The following is a 16686-nucleotide window of genomic DNA, read 5'->3' as shown; positions in this document are numbered from 1 at the left end:
TCCAGCGCTTAAATTAGTAACAGGCATAAAGATAGAGCCGCAGCTCACAACGTTCTAGCTCGTTTTATCACGATTTTATAAGAATAGGCTCGTATAACTCTTATTTGGTATACTTATGGGTATATTAGATATGAGTAGATGTAAATAAGTAACAGTCAGAAGAAAAGTTTCTGAGCCCATACATTTTGCATACTATTGATCAGCATTAATAGCCGAGTCGATATAGCCACGTAACATATGTATGTCCGTCTTGCTTAACGTCCAGATCTCAGAGACTATACAATTACAGTAACCGTAAACTTAATATATATACTCCTGCGATAACACACTGTTAGAAGTGTATTTAAAAATTCGAACGAGAACACAACCACAATATCGCTTCTACAGTTACATATATGATGACGAAAGGTCAACAGTTTGATTATGTATACATATTTATCGATCAATATATATAATGTATCAAGAGTGGCGACAAAATACAACCTTTTCAATTTGTTATGCTCAAGACAAACCTCTGAGAGTCTGCCATATACCCAAATAATCTTTCTTTTTTAATTAATCAGAAAAAGTCGGTTTGGTTGGAAGCGTAAATAAAAAGTTATATTTTGTTGCCTAGTGTAATCAGCTCAATAGTTCCTATTTTTGTAATTACACGTTTGTTCATAACCTACAAAAATTTGGTAGAAATCAGACCACTATATCATATAGCTGTCATAGTTAAGAAATATTGATGGTAGATATCAGCAATAAGCTTGCTGAGAAAAAACAAACAAGCTTGATTAAAACTTAAAAAAACATTGATGTTTCTGCCATTACAGGTTAATTCCCATTCCCACATTGGTGCACTGTGTTTATCTTTTTTTCTCAGCTCTTAAATTAATTTTTAGCTCCGGTTTCAGCTAGAGTACGCGAAGGGCCTAAATCGTTGAAGACTTTCCTTTCATGAAAATATTTTTTTTCTTCGCTCAGAAGTTATGATTTTGGCAAGCTGAAATGCTTGAAGGCCGCACTGTCGTTACATTTGAACGCTTGCTCGTTATCTGAAAATATCATAGATTGCTGCTTCTATCAACTCGCCAAAAATAGTTACAGATAGTCGCTTCACCTCTTTTATCGTAAAATAAACGTACATACACCTATATATTACAGTTCGCATATATAACAGTTCTGAAAAAGTTTAATAGCTTCACAATGGGACCTATGTACTTCCCCTTCTTCTTGTTAAATACATTTGGATGAACATGCGTTTATAAAAGTTCTAAAGTCACGATTTCAAAAAACTTTCGAGTACCTAAAGCGGTCGCTGTCTACCTTAGGCTTATAACTTTACATTATGCCAAGAAAAGCCACTTAAAATTCAAAAAACGTTGAAAAATAAGTCAGAAGGCCCGCGGGCATTATTTGGTTACTCTACCCTTAATAGTTTCTGAGATTTGTGGATGCCCCAGATTTCCGTCCTTTGCGGCGGCGGAAGGGGGTGTGGAAAAATTTTGAGACAAAAAGGTCAAGGTCCGATATCACAGGAGTGTGGATACCAAGTTTGGTTGCTCGGTTATAGTCTCTGAGATCCTTGAACTCATATTTTGCTATAGGCAAAACCGACCAAGAAACCTGTGTGTTAGAGAGAGACAGAGCGAGAAAGAATGAAATTGTTTTCTTGATTCTGGCTATAATAATTATACGATCTAGTTCAGATTTTGCATTCTAGAGGATATAGTCATCCTTTACGATTCCTTTTCTGTTTTCTCGTATCTTTGAAATTGTGGATGCCACAGATTTTCGCCCTTTGTTGGGGCGGAAGTGGGCGGGGAAAAATTTTGAAGTATAAACAGTGACATATTACAGAAGTCTGGATATAAAATGTCGTTGCTCTAGCTCTTATAGTCTTTGAGCACTAGGCGCTGATGGAGACGGACAGACAGACAGGGCTCAATCGACTCGGCTATTGATGCTGATCAAGAATATATATACTTTATGGGGTCGGAAACGATTCCTTCTGGTCGTTACACACATCCATTTTCACAACAAATTTAATTTACCCCAATACTCATTTTGAGTATCGGGTATAAAAATAATGAGACTGGTAGCCAAACGACAACTGGGAGCAATCCCAAGCATGGAAAGGTAGCGGCCCGAAGGCCAGTCCTAGCCAGCTCTACACTGGGCCATTCCTGTGCGGTGTAAGGCGCCTGTGGGAACCTGAGAGGTCCCATCCCGAACCCGGAGTGTGTTGCAAAACATCTCTTAAAGCTGACACATTGGGGAGACAGCTAAGCAACATTGCGCCTGCCCGACCTTCTAGTGAAGTGGATGGGGCTGACTTGCCAGCGACGAGCGCCCAGACCAACCGTTTTTTGTATGCCGGAAAGAAGAATGCTGGGCACATACTCCGTCGGTAGAACACGACCACGGAAACCATCCCATCAGCCGATTGGCTGAAGCAGGTGGAAAAACTTCACCATGGAGCAACATAAAGTGGCTCCTCAACCTAAGAGGCAGCACTCGCAGGAAACGCCTGGACGGGCTGCTAAGCGCTACAGTGTCCCGCCCAACATCTCATTCGCGGATATTGCCAAGGAGAGGATGCTGATCGGCGTCTTCGACAAAGGCAGCGCTGATGGGAAGATACCCAGGATCCAGTTAAAGTGGGTCTACTTCAAATCAATCGCCACCACTGTAAAGCAGCATCTGCTGGCCTTATACTCCACTTGGATGCGAGCCGAGCCGTCGTAGCTATAATCCAGGAGCTTTGGGTAGTATAAAACAAGGTCTGTGGATTAGCGACGAAGGACTACAAGTTATTGTAGCCCAAAACGAAGGTATAATCCGTACCTGCATTGTTGCAAAAAAGCACTTAAATATCTTTCTGTTCCATACTTTAGCAACTGTGAAAACACGTCGGCGAGTTTAGAGCTGCAAGGGATACATCTAAGACTGATGTCGTCCTATGTGGTTTACGGAGAAAGTGTTCCTCCAAACGATCTCACCCGCAAGCTCGCTAGCGACAACGAGAGTTCGGATATAGGCCTATTAATAGGCTGCGACGCCAACGCCCACCACACCCAGTGGGGGAGATCGGACACAAATGTAAGGGGTGAGCTACTCATCAGCTTTATCCCTAACTCTAATCTAGTGATTTTTAGTCGGGAAAAAGAAACATTTATAATAAAAAATCGACAGGAGGTTATCGACCTCACCCCAGTGTCTTACAAACTGTCAGACATAGTCAGGAGTTGGAAAGTCTTAGAGAACCACTCCTTCTCCGACCACAGCTACATCGAGACAATACTAGCACTCAAGAGCCTAAAACAAACTGACTGCATCAACCCCAGGAAAGCCAACTGGGAAAAATACAGTAAAACCCTGGAGAAAATACTTGCGCCTAAAGCCACAATATGCCCGGACATGAAGGACTACCTTCATCGACCGATCGACTTGTGAAGAGGTTCACGGAAGCATGCACGAAAGCCTCCATGGCAGTATGCCCAACAAATAAAACAAGGGGGAAAAAGAAGCCTACGTAAAAGCTGCAGGACTATTTTAAATAGAGCTAAAAAAACACTAACTATAGAAATAAGAAACTAGGAAAGAAACAAATTTCCCTTGCAAAAAGTTTTATCCGAAATTGAGGAAACGTCAGGGCTTCTCAAGATCCTCTCTAAAACTACCCTTTCGGTGGCGAACCTCAAACGGAATGATGGTACGTGGACCAACTTCAGTGAGGAGTCACTACACATTCTACTGAATACAACCATCGAGCCGGCACACCTCCCTAGAGAAGGCTAGGTAACCTCGATGGAATGCATCCTTACAAATCGAAACATTAGGCCGTAAACAGCTTCAATCTGCTAAAATCGCCAGATCCAGACCAGGTAATTCAGGCCCAAATTCAAAAAGGCAGGGGACACGGGCATCAATTGGCTGCAATATATTTTCTGGTAGATACTGGCAGTGGGTACAATACCACAAACTTGGCTTAAGGCTAAGATCGTCTTCATCCCTAAAGCAGAGAAAGCCTTACACTCTAAACCAATAGACTTTAGAGCAATCAGCTTATCGTCTTCCCTTTCAAAACATTTAAGAGACTTTTAGAACTACAACTGAGGACAACTTTAGATCCTCAAATGCTGTCATGAATGCTGTGCACATGCCTACCTAAGGAAAATCCACGGAATCGGCACTTCATGAAGTAATCTCGGTGGTAAAGAAATCTCTGAATTTCAATGAATAATAATAATTAATCGCTTTCCTCGATATCGAGAGTGCTTTTATCAACGTCAAACTAGGGGCCACTACGGAAGCCTCGACTGCTCATCGATCAATTGCACATATGCAGGACGGTGGCATTATCGATGGTATCATCCGCCCAGACAAGATATGTCAACAGAGGCAATGACAGCGCTCTATACATGCAAAAACGCAATTGACTTTAAAGGGGGCATGAACCCAAGCATAGTCCAATGGATAAATCTGGTAATAGTTAGATTAATACTACTCTATGTAGTTATAGTGTAGTGGCCGGCCCTATCAAAAAGGACGATCACCAAACAACTGGGCAAAGTTCAGCGAATCGCCGGCGTGTGCATCAGTGAAGCCATCTTATGCCTCCAGATCCTTGACCTTGCAAGAAAAGAGCGGCTAGAAATGACCTCCGATCGATCTCTTCATAAGACGGCTCAGCAATTTGTTATCAGCATTATCAGCATTGAGGGAATCTGTATAGTAGACGAGTTGGCCAGATCTGATACTAAAATCCCCCTGCAACCTGACATTAGATAGTAGGTGCCCATGCAAACAGGATGGATGGCCCCATACACTGATTTTTGCCGTAGCTGCAGAGACGAAGAAGAGGAAGAAACGGTAGAACACCTGTTCGGCTCCTGTCCAGCTCTCCGCAGAAGAAGGCTACACTATTTGAGCAGGCAATCTTAGCCTACATTTCAGAGATGTCTACATTGTGTCCCCGGAAGATCGTAATTTGTGTAAGAGCAACTGGGTGGAATAACCATGTCCCACAGTTCAGAAGAGTGAATATCCCCAACGGTGCCACAACGTGCCAACGTGACGGGGCTCTAGCGGGCCTGGTAGCCGCCTCTGCCATACCTAACCTAACTATATAAAAGGAACCGACTACGCTCCCTACCTTAAAATGTTCTCCAAGAGGAAATAATTAAGGAACTTAATGCCCAAAAAGGAACTGCAATTCACAAATTCACCACCTAAAAAAATGGCACTGCACAACCCAGTTAAGTCAATCTAACATACTGACCTTCGAATTAAATAATTTTTAAGCTTCTTTCTTCTTTATTGGGCATACTCTGAAACTCTGAAAAAACAACACCTTGTGACGGCCCATATTTGGATGGACTTATTTGTGTGCACAGAGCTGTAGCTTATCTGCATGCAAGGGAATAAACGGGAATAAAGCGAAAGCTTTTGACGAGAGAGCGAGCTTTGGGTTATCTTGGTGGGTTATCTAGCCCTTGTGCTTTAGAATGGGATGAAGAAACAAAATCAAAGCTCAAGCGCTGGATCATTCGATCCATGGAACTAAATTGTGGAAGGTCAGTTTGGTGGTACGGCGAGATAAAAGAAAAGAAAAGAATAAAAGGTTATACACGTGTCTGAAAAAAAAAAGAAAAATTGAAATCAATAAATCGTCGAAAGTAGGGTGCACATGCCAAGCTGCCCCAAAAAATTAAGATCAGTGTGCCGAAAAGCCGAAAAATCTGTGGTTCTCCAAAGATAAGCCCCAAACGGTAATTACATAACCCCCCGCTTTGACATGTGGCTGATAAAATTTTTCTTCGCCAAAAGGGGTCTGAGCTTTGCCAGTCGATCTCGGTTTCTCCAGTGTAATTTAATATTGACGAAAGTTATCCAACGGAGGTCAAACTTCTGCCGCACAACGAAAATTTGCGATCAACCTTATTTTTGACCTTGGCAGAGGACATACAGTTGCCTCTGAAATTCTATGTCGTGGCCTGGATAGGCACAGACATATCCATATCGGATGTCTTCAAGGAAAAGGATTGACACACACACACACACACACTGAATTCAACCGTAGCTACTATTGCTATTATTATTATTTTTTTTTCATTTAAATTTTGTACATTATAATCTAATCTAGGGCACATCAATGCATGCAGGCCTGTTGCAGCGATGGAAAACCAAACGTAAGCTACCACTAAAAGTAAGAAAAACACCGCTTTGCTTATAATTTGATTTGTTCTTCTAAACTTTTCTCCTCTTTATATATATAAAAAAACCCCTAAAATTAAGTTGCTGTAACTGTAGATAAATAAGATGTTATGAAGATTTGAGGTGATGCTGAGGATGGTTGTTAGTTGGAGTGGAGTTAAAATATGAAAATACACTGAAGATTGATCAACATGAAATTGGAGTAGAATAACTATACAGGGATATTGGGAAGGGGGAACATATAGAGGTTTAAGGGTTAACACAAGAAATAGGCGAGCAGAGTTAACATGGTAGGGTGGGTAAACGCGGAGATTACAATACCTAACTCCGTGCGGCGATGCATATGGCACTATTGATTTGATTTGTATAACACCTAACGGCCAGGTTAGCACCAGAATCTCTTGTATGTGTTTAGCTGGAACAACTGAAAGATCCCCCCCATCCGACGAGCCCTAGCCGAAAGATCCCACACAGTGCTAACCATAACATCTATGCAAGTTGTCTAGTTTGTGGAATGCGTCTCGAAAGCTACCACACCAGAACACCGGGACACATTACAACCTTGTGCAATACATGCCGACTGGGAGCCCACGAGAGTGAACGCATCTGATGAGAAATGCCAGGAGAATTTTCCAAGAGCAAAGGGAAATGCTGAAAATAAAAACAAACAAGATGTTCTCTATTCCCCGCATATAATTATTAAAGCCCTACAACCCGGAATGCTTCGCTGCCAAAATCGCAGAAAACACGAAAAATAGTACAAACAACAACAGGAATAGCAAGACACACAACCAAAACAAAACCGAAATCAAAGCAGCCCCTTGCGTCAATAGTTCGACGGACCCAAACGTCAGATTCAATCCACTTAATACTACACCTTCTTTTAAGACATACCCAGTCCAGGCCCAGTCCAATGCATCCCATTCTTTATTATTCAATGGGATATAAATGGATATTATAATAAATACCATAAAGCAGAAATATTGATCGGAAACAAAAATCCAGTCAACCACAGTCTTTAAGAAACGCATATACCGGCCTACGTTTTTTTTAATTTTCCTGCTACTTTCAGCCGAACTTCCTAGTACCGAATTTCAGTAGGATTTCAACAACATCAGACGTGTTTTTAAATCTTTTTCCGGTTGATTAAAATATAGTGCAAATAAGAGTAAACGTGTAAGAGCACAAGCTCTGAAAGCTCGGCAGCAACAACAACAACAAGACGAACGTCGACTGTCGTCAATCAGAAATAATGAGCAGTGCTCTATACGTGCACCCGAGGTGCATGTAAAGTCGCAACCTATTTATGTGCGTCAGATAAATTTTACTGAATTGATTACAAAATTAACTGATAAAATTGATGAAAAAATGTATGTCACGTCCATTAAAAGGGGTCACATAAATGAAACAAAAATACAGGTCAATGACGAACATAACTATTGATCAGTGGCCAAATACCTCGACAATAAACAAGTTAATTACTAAACCTACCAACTTCAAACTACCAAAGGAATACACGTCGTTCTCAAAGGAATCGAACCTATAGTTTCAGTCAGTGAGATAAAAGCTGGACTTAAAGATAAGGACTTTAAAGGTAAAATAAAGAAAGTTTATAAGTTCCCATATTCATGGGTGCCCAAATATTTACTGTAAAGATGACATAGATAGCTCAGTTGAAGCATTAGCGTCTCTCATATCACTAGCTGCAAAACACTGCACTCAAATAATAAAAGCTTATAAACTGCACAACAACAGTCGTGTTCGAAAGCATATTCAAGCGCTGCTAAGAGATAATAGGAGGTTTCGTCGAGATTGGCAAGGTGACCTATGTACCTGACTCGAAGGAGCAGTTAAAAATAGCCAACCGCATACAGCGGAATTAGTAAAATGAGAGGTTATAGTAAGAGCTAATAGCAGGGAAAGCTACTGCTCTGAAAGTTCAAAAAGCGAGAGTGGGAGGACAGTTATTTGGATTTGGATGATAGGGAAAGTGTGATTCAAAAATTAGAAAATTTAGTTTTTGTGCAAGCAATAGGCGTGCACTCGCGGTAAAGAATAGATTTTGTGATTACAGATTAAATAATGAGTTTACTAAAAGTTGTTTTAAAAAAAACTCCAGCTGTTTAGAAGCTGGTCTAGAAAAATGCAGACTGACGCATACATGTAAACGACAGAAATTCAAAACAGACAATTCAAACAGACAAACTTGCCCACCAGTGTCTCTTAACAAAATCAACAGTCCATAAACAACCAAAGTAAGTATACAGATGTTCAGCTACAGAGCTTCTTCCGCAGAGTAACTAGATCAATTCAAATAATCACAAGAAGGTTTCGATAAAGTACTTTGATGTTTTATTTCGATTTTTTATGCTTGACAACAATGCCACTGAGCCAAACGACGTAACTTGTGCTTCCAGTGACAATCGGTGTTGATGTGTGTTCTGCTACGCAGACGAGCCTCCCTCGCAGCTCTCGCCGGTGAAGAACGATAAGAAAAAGGGATACAGCAAATAAGAGCGTAGGGAGAAGCAACCACGCAATAACAATAACAACTTTTCAGTTATTAATGCACAATGCTATAAGAACTACCTATCTCGATGCAGGATACTTTTTTCTCAGGACCGCAAACAGTTTTACTGCTTCGTAAACAGTAAGCGTAGAATGTCCGCACACCCATCCTCGCTATCATTTCGTAATACGTCGGCAAATAATGATCAAGCAATCGAAGATCTTTTTGCCCAATTTTTCCAAGCCACCTATTCTGAGGAAAGCTACTCTGGTCATCAGTACCCATACGGTTTACCGAGGTCGAACGGCATTTTCAGTCCCTTGTTAAATAAATGTTCTTTACTTCATGATCTTCGACTAGTTAAGCCGGTGTTTTCACCGGGTCACGGTGTTCCCGGTTGTTTACTCAGGTACTGCACCGAGGCTCTGAGTGGACCCTTGCTTAAATTATTCATTCCGTACATTGATTCTTCTTGCTTCCCCCCGAACCTTTCAGATCGTTTATAATTTCTATCCATAAAAAAGGTAGCAAGTCTGACGCAAATATAGAGGTACATCAAAGTTATCCGCATCTGCAACATCTCTGCAAGCCACTTATATCTCCAACTCAGCATGGATTTATAAGGCGGCGATCAACCACCACAAACTTGTTAGAGTTTACCTCTTTCATTATTAAAGGCTTTCAAGGTAACTTACAGACGGATGTTATTTACACCGACTTCAGTAAAGCATTCGACTCTGTAAACCATTCTCTTCTAGCACAGAAACTTGACCTTTTAGGGTTTCCGCCCAACCTCCTGAGATGGATTTCTAGCTAAATTTGTTCCAGGTCTCAAAGAGTCCTCTTCAAAAACTCCCTCTCTTTACCAGTAAAGGTTTCTTCGGGAGTACCACAGGGCAGCCATCTAGGCCCCTTACTCTTCACACTCTTTATTAATGACTTGCCTTCGGTATTAAAATACTCTCGAGTACTTATGTATGCGGATGATGTTAAACTCTGGACATTTCATTTCATTCTCGCTTGCAATCCGATCTCAATAACTTTCGACCCCTATATAACAAAGACTCTCTATACCTCGCATGTTCGTCCGATCTTAGAATACGGCTCCTGTGTATGGTGCCCTCAGTACAAAGTACACCAGGACCGTATAGAATCAGTACAGAAAAACTTTTTACTCTTTGCTCTTTGGTGTGAGACTCCCATTTTACTCTAGTAGACTGCTATTAGTAAACCTCCCATTCTTAGTTAACCGTAGAAAAATGCTTGGTGTGATTTTTATGCACAACTTGATCAGGGGTGACATAGACAGCCCTGATCTGTTGAGCCGCATAAACTTCACGATTCCTATTATACTTACTAGAAATTGTTCCTTCCACTTTGTAGATCAAATTATTTCTAGCATGAACCGTTTAGGGTCTTATGCTCGGGTTATTAATCCCTCTTCCATATCATATCCACCACTAATTTTCTTCCTCTTATTAAATTACTAATCCTTACACACCTTTCTAGTAATTAGTAATTGTAGTAGTATTTTTATGTTTATTTTGAATGCATATCTAGTTCTCTGAGAAACTTTCGTGCTAATCTTCCTCGAATATTAGTCTAACAGCTATCTTTCCAGCATGCTCGCGTAACAGCCTTCTGCTGGTGTCACACGGGCCACTTGACGGTGCAGTAATTGCATCGCCTCTTGAAAAATGCAGTCATTGCATGTCAACGTCCACGAAACCAAAAAAAAACGAGTTGCGCTAGCTTTACAGATCTGCTCTCTGTACTGCTTTTTGTGGTGCCATGGGCAGGCGCTTAGCGGAGCACATACCTTGGTGTCCATTTGGATAGACGTTTATCACTGGGACACCATAGAACATACGACATTCAAATATGCATAAAGTTTTAATGGTAGGATCTATTAATGATTAAATCGCCATGGTGAAAGCAAAGTATCAGTTCAAGCCTCAGGCCCATCCTAATAGATTTGCGCAGTATTTAACTTGGCACACTAGACATATACGACTGCCACCAATAATAGTCAGGGTAGTACTCTAAAAAGCTAATTTTAATTAATTAAATAAATATTTTATATTAAGATTTATCTTCTTGTTGTTATATATATATGTATTGTATTGTATATATATATATATAGGTATATATATAAGTATATATATATAAGTATATGTATAAGTTCCGGATAATTCTCTAGCCACACTATACGATTGAAATATTTTGTACAATAAGCTCGCACCTGACCTCCTTTTTTCCACCAATCACCTTACGAATAATATTATAAATTGTAACCCAACATCATTGATATTTGGCGACTTCAACTTCTGGGATACACTGCTCGGCTCAAGCTCCAGGGGAAAATGAGTAGTTGATGCCATTAATAGATTTGATTTTACTTTTCTCTATGGTAGGAACTATACTATATATTTTCTACTCATAAAACTTTTTCTCATCCCCCATTTTTCCCATTTAAAATGCCGATTCAAAAGCCTTATACACATACATCCGAATTAAGTAGCTTTCATCCCATTTCTTTCTTGTCCTGCTAGTTAAAATTATTGAAAAATCCTAGAATCCCGGCAGATGTGGCTTATCGCAGAAACAGGATTATTAACAACAACCAGACAGGTTTTAAAGCAAAGTACAGCACCATGAACTCCCTGTTGCATTTGGATGCTATTTACACTAGAAGACACGTCACCATTCCGGCTTACAATTTCTAAAAGGCTTTTGATCACGTTAGAGTCCATTCGGTCGTTCAACAGCTTCTGTGTTGGCGAATGGCTGCAAAAGTCTTCAACCTGGTGAAGGCTTCTATGACCCATCGATCAGAGCCAGGCTTAACAATAAGCTTTCCGATGGGATCGGATCATTGCTTTCGTTATCCCTCAAAATTTAAAACAATACATCTGTATAAACACTCTTGCACATTCTTTGCTTTAAAAACTTAAATATAAAGCGTCTTCCCTATCTTAAGATAATACGAGTGTTCGGAGCAGAAACCAGCCGATTAGCTGCTTGCCAAATAGCACCTAATTCTTGGCCCTCAGCCGCTTATTTTGTTTGTTACTTATGTCTATGTCACTCATTGTTTGTTAAAGCTCTGCGCTTGCTTGCCCTGCTAAACGCTCTCTGCCAGCTCGCTCTTCGCTATCTCCGCTTTACGTCTGCCTACCGACGTCGGCCGAGCGAAGCTGCGCTTAGCGATCGGAGCGGCAATGTAAAGGGCAGGCAAGCCACACTTGCAATTTGGATGTCACGCATTAAAGAACATCGTAATTTTATTTCTGCGCCGAGTTTTATTTAATTCGAAGTAATTAGTCGGCCGATTGGGGATAAAAAACATTATCTCCACATAAAATTTGGTGACCCCGACGTGATCTCTGAGTTGCATTGTCAATTAATAATCATTCGCGATCGACATTCGTTAGCCCTAGCAAATTTTCGGCGGTTAAGCACAATTCGGTGCTAAAACACACTTACATACACCTACATACACGCATTGCTGGCTATTAATTTCTCTGTCGCGACAAATCGGTCAGTGCAGTGCGGTAGGCAGTGCAGCGAACTCACTAATACACACAAGCGGAGTACAAAGCGGAATCGGACAGCTCGCACAGCCGCACAGCTAAAGGCATTAGCTGTAATCCCTTTGCTTTCGGTTCCCACGTTTATACGTATACAGGGTGTCTTTTTCGGTCGTGCTGAGTGACTCTTTTAAAACCTCAACATGGCAGCACCTGAGCATACCAATGTCGCGAACGCAGCAATGCCGAGTGATGTAGATTTCTACAAGCACAAGGCCGAGTCCATCGCGCGCCAACTAAAGGCCATGGATCGCTTTCTCACCAAGGAAGAGCTTGCCGAGTTAGATGAGGCAGAACTTCAAGCTCGCTTAGTGCAAATCGAGCGAATGAATGCGGATTTCGATGCCGCTCAAACGAGCCTTGAAAGGCTGGATTTCCTGCAGTTAGCCCATGATGCCCGGCTGGACTTTTCGAATGTTTATGTCAAGGTTAGGTCCAGGCTGTCGCGGGAGTTGATGGCTGCTCGCACGGTAAATGTTGCCAATTCAACGGCTCGGCATACTCTCGAGGGGAATTCGTCGTTGTTCGCCTATAATAGTATAGGCCGTTCTCGAATGCCCGAGTGGCAGCTTCCGCGATTCGGTGGGAGCTACATGGATTGGCCAGAATTCCACGCGATGTTTTCGACAATGGTGCACAAAGACCATCGTATACCAATCATCGAAAAATTCCAATATCTTCGTGGATGTCTAGATGGTGCTGCGCTGGATACGATTCGTTCCTTGGAACTTTCTGAGGAGAATTACGACAAGGCGTTGAATTTACTAATGTTGCGATTCGATAATAAACTGTTACATTTTCAGGCACACGTCAAGGCTATTTTCGGGCTGCAAGGGGTGGAGAAAGGCTCGGCTATCGGCTTGCGCGCGCTCAGCGATAAAATCAATTCGCACTTGCGTGCACTTCAGACCTTGGCGACCCCGCAGGAGATTTCCGATGGGTTGCTGATCTTCATCATAGGCACGAAATTGGACCACAAGACCAAGGAGAAATGGGAAGAGAACTTGCCGACGTCAGGATTGCCTCGGTGGTCAAGCATGGCCTCATTCTTGGAAGCAAGATGTCGGATGCTGGAAAATTTGGGGTCGGCTATGGTAACAATTCCTAGCCAGCAGGTGGGAGAAAGTAAACCTAGCACCCTAATCACCTCCATTAACGATCATAATAGCTCAACATGCAAGTATTGCAAATCCTCCGATCACTACATATCCCGATGCCAGGCATTTATAGATCTCCCTGTTTTTTCTCGATACAAGGAGGTGAAGAAGCGCCATTTATGTCTAAACTGCCTCAACAAAGGCCATTCATTGCAACGCTGCAAGTCAGGGGCATGTAGAAATTGCCAAGCCAAGCATCACACACTGCTCCACATGCAGTCGGGCGCTGACGCTGAGTTGCCGTCGCCGAGCACGGAATCGACCCAGCATGATCCTGCAAGTGCCCTAGTAGCAAGCAAATATATTAGCCCTCCCCCCTCGAGTCAAAAATCTCTGCCTAGCCAAAACGTGCTGCTAGCTACTGCAATCGTATATGTCAGGGGCCGTTTTGGATCGCTTATTCCATGTCGTGCCATTTTAGATTCCGCTTCTCAGGTTAACTTTATAACATCGAGACTCGCCAATCAGCTGCAGTTAGATCCTCACCCGTCTCACGTTAAAATCGCCGGTATTGGAGAGTCAATTCTACCATCCAGCAAGGCTGTGGACATCGTCCTGCAATCTCAAGACGAAAGCTATCTCGGTTTCCTCTCTGCAGTTATCACTGCCTCAATCACAGGAATGCAGCCTAACTTCGGCCTAGACGCAAAGGATTGGCCAATGCCAAATAATCTAAAACTGGCTGATCCTAATTTCGCCAAGCCCCAGCGTGTCGATCTGTTGATAGGTGCTGGTTTGTTCTTCGAATTAATGTGCGTTGGACAGATTCGACTGTCAGACCAATTGCCAACATTGCAGAAGACTAAACTTGGCTGGATAGTGCCAGGAAGTATTAAAAACTCTGAGAAAGCGCGTGCGGCGCTAGCAGCCGTTGAAGATCCCCCTGTCATCTCCGCTTGCGAGACTAATTTGTGCGATATTGTAAGGCGGTTTTGGGAAGTCGATGGAGATTATTCGCCCTCATCAATTTCGGAGGAAGATGTTCATTGCGAACAGCATTTCGTCACAAACTGCATTCGCCTAGAGTCCGGAGCTTACTCCGTGCGTTTGCCAACCAAATTCAGTCTAGAGGAATTAGGAGAATCGTATCAGCAGGCGCTACGTAGATTTCTCAATTTGGAGAGGAAGCTAGCAAAAAATGCACAGCTTAAGGCAAAATATATGGAGTTTCTTCAGGAGTATCGTGATTTAGGACACATGTCGCCAGCTTCGCGGCAGTCAGACCTCCCGCAGTACTTCTTGCCTCACCATTGCGTCCACAAGCAGGATAGTACAACCACCAAATTACGCGTAGTGTTCGATGGATCTGCCAAAACAGCGTCTGGAGTATCACTGAATGATGCGCTAATGGCTGGACCCACCATCCAACCTAAAATTCTGATAACTCTGCTTCGTTTCCGCTTTTTTAAAGTCGCCTTGTGTGGCGATATCTGCAAAATGTACCGCTGTGTACGCGTTTCCCATCCCGATACGCACGTGCAGTGCATCCTATGGCGCAATGACCCGAAGGAGGAGATTCAGGTGTTCAAGTTGGAGACTGTTACTTACGGAACCAAACCTGCCGCTTTCTTAGCAATTCGTGCTATGCATCAATTGGCAAATGATGAAGAGTTGCGTTTTCCGCTTGGCGCTGATGTTTTTCGAAGAGATTTCTATGTCGATGATCTCATATCTGGAGGGGACAGCATTGATTCTGTCATCAAGATTCGTCAGCAGGTAAAGGAGCTACTTTCGAAAGGATGTTTTCCCATACGTAAATGGTGTTCCAATGAACCCGCTGCTTTGGAAGGCGTATCGGAGGCGGATCGCGAAAAGTTCCTTACCTTTCATGACGGGACTGAAGTAACCAAGGCGCTTGGTCTAGTTTGGGATCCCACCACGGACAATCTTCTGTTTAGCTTCGCTCACGTCGGAACCGCTGCAGGCCCAATATCGAAGCGTTCGGTCCTGTCTACACTAGCTAGGTTCTACGATCCTCTAGGGCTCATCTCTCCCATCATCACAAAAGATAAAATATTTATGCAGTCGCTATGGAACGAAAGCCTAAAGTTGAATTGGGACGAAAGCCTGCCCCAGGATCTACATACGACTTGGATTGAGCTGACTTCGCAGTTGTCGATGGTTAAAAACTTTAAGTTTCCACGTTACGTGCTTCGGCAGCAAGCCAGATTAGAAATGCACGCGTTTTGTGATGCGAGCCAAGCAGCATATGGCGCCTGTGTATACATGCGTTCGGAAGCTCTTGGCATTGTGCAAAGTCATCTCTTATGCTCTAAATCCAGAGTCGCGCCATTGAAAAGTATGACTATCCCCAAGCTTGAGCTATCCGCTGCCCTCGTATTAGCCGAACTAGTGTCCACCATAGTTAAGGGATTATCAGCTCCATGCCAAATACATTGCTGGTCAGATTCGTCCATAGCCCGCCTGGATTCGAGAATCACCATTGAATTTTAATATATTTGTTTCTAATCGAGTTCAGCGGATTCAGGAGCTCACCGCTGGAATGACTTGGCATCACGTGCCCACAAAGTTGAATCCTGCCGACATCATATCACGTGGATCCACGCCCTCTGAACTAATGGATAGCAGCCTTTGGATCTCTGGACCACCATTCTTGCGTCTTGAGAGCTCAGAGTGGCCTGCAGGCTTGCAATTGCCGACCGATGTACCAGAACGTCGTCATGCAGCATTGGTTGTTTCAAACGAAAGGGATGTATCGTACGATTGCAAATTTCAAAACTCATTCGGATCCATGCAGCGCGTCTTTGCTTACATATATCGATTCTACATTCTCAAGGACAAAGGCATAGCGCGGTCGAAGGGTCAACTTACCGTAATCGACATCAAAAATGGTACGCATTTGCTCATAAGGGCAATACAGCAGCAACAATTTTCGGAAGAGATAAGGGCCCTCGCCAGCAAACAGGCCCTACCCCCAAAAAGCACGATGGCCTCACTGAATCCATTTCTGGATAGCTTTGGATTGCTGCGTGTTGGAGGCCGCCTTCAAAATGCCGAATTGGACTACGACGCGAAGCACCCGATTCTGCTTCCTAAGGGACATCCTGTCACTGTCTCTATTATTATCTTCTTTCACGAAAGGTTTCTCCACGCAGGAGCTCAAGGATTGCTCGGACTGCTTCGGCAAAAATTCTGGCCTATTGGTGGACGCAAATATGTTGCGGGAATCATTCGCAAATGTGTTAGATGCTTTCGTTTGAAGCCA

General features: G+C 42.7%; 1 long non-coding RNA gene and 1 pseudogene across 6 annotated transcripts; one reads left to right on the top strand and one right to left on the bottom strand.

The window, feature by feature from the left end:
• Window positions 1-16686, bottom strand: part of LOC117188590 — a 140446-nt pseudogene that overhangs the window by 106085 nt on the left and 17675 nt on the right.
• LOC117188596 lies at window positions 5332-6401 on the top strand. 6 transcript variants are annotated; one of them, XR_004472688.1, is made up of 4 exons: window positions 5336-5759; window positions 5818-6066; window positions 6134-6179; window positions 6301-6401. It is a non-coding gene; the product is annotated as an uncharacterized LOC117188596 (long non-coding RNA). The 6 variants fall into 6 exon arrangements; XR_004472686.1 differs by having other exon boundaries at window positions 5337-5759; window positions 6286-6401; XR_004472687.1 differs by having other exon boundaries at window positions 5334-5759; window positions 5818-6179.

The sequence above is a fragment of the Drosophila miranda genome, chromosome 4 (genome assembly GCF_003369915.1).
Source record: "Drosophila miranda strain MSH22 chromosome 4, D.miranda_PacBio2.1, whole genome shotgun sequence".
Taxonomy (NCBI): Eukaryota; Metazoa; Arthropoda; class Insecta; order Diptera; family Drosophilidae; genus Drosophila; species Drosophila miranda.
The sequence above is the reverse complement of the archived record's forward strand: the minus strand, read 5'-3'. Positions and strand labels throughout refer to the sequence as shown.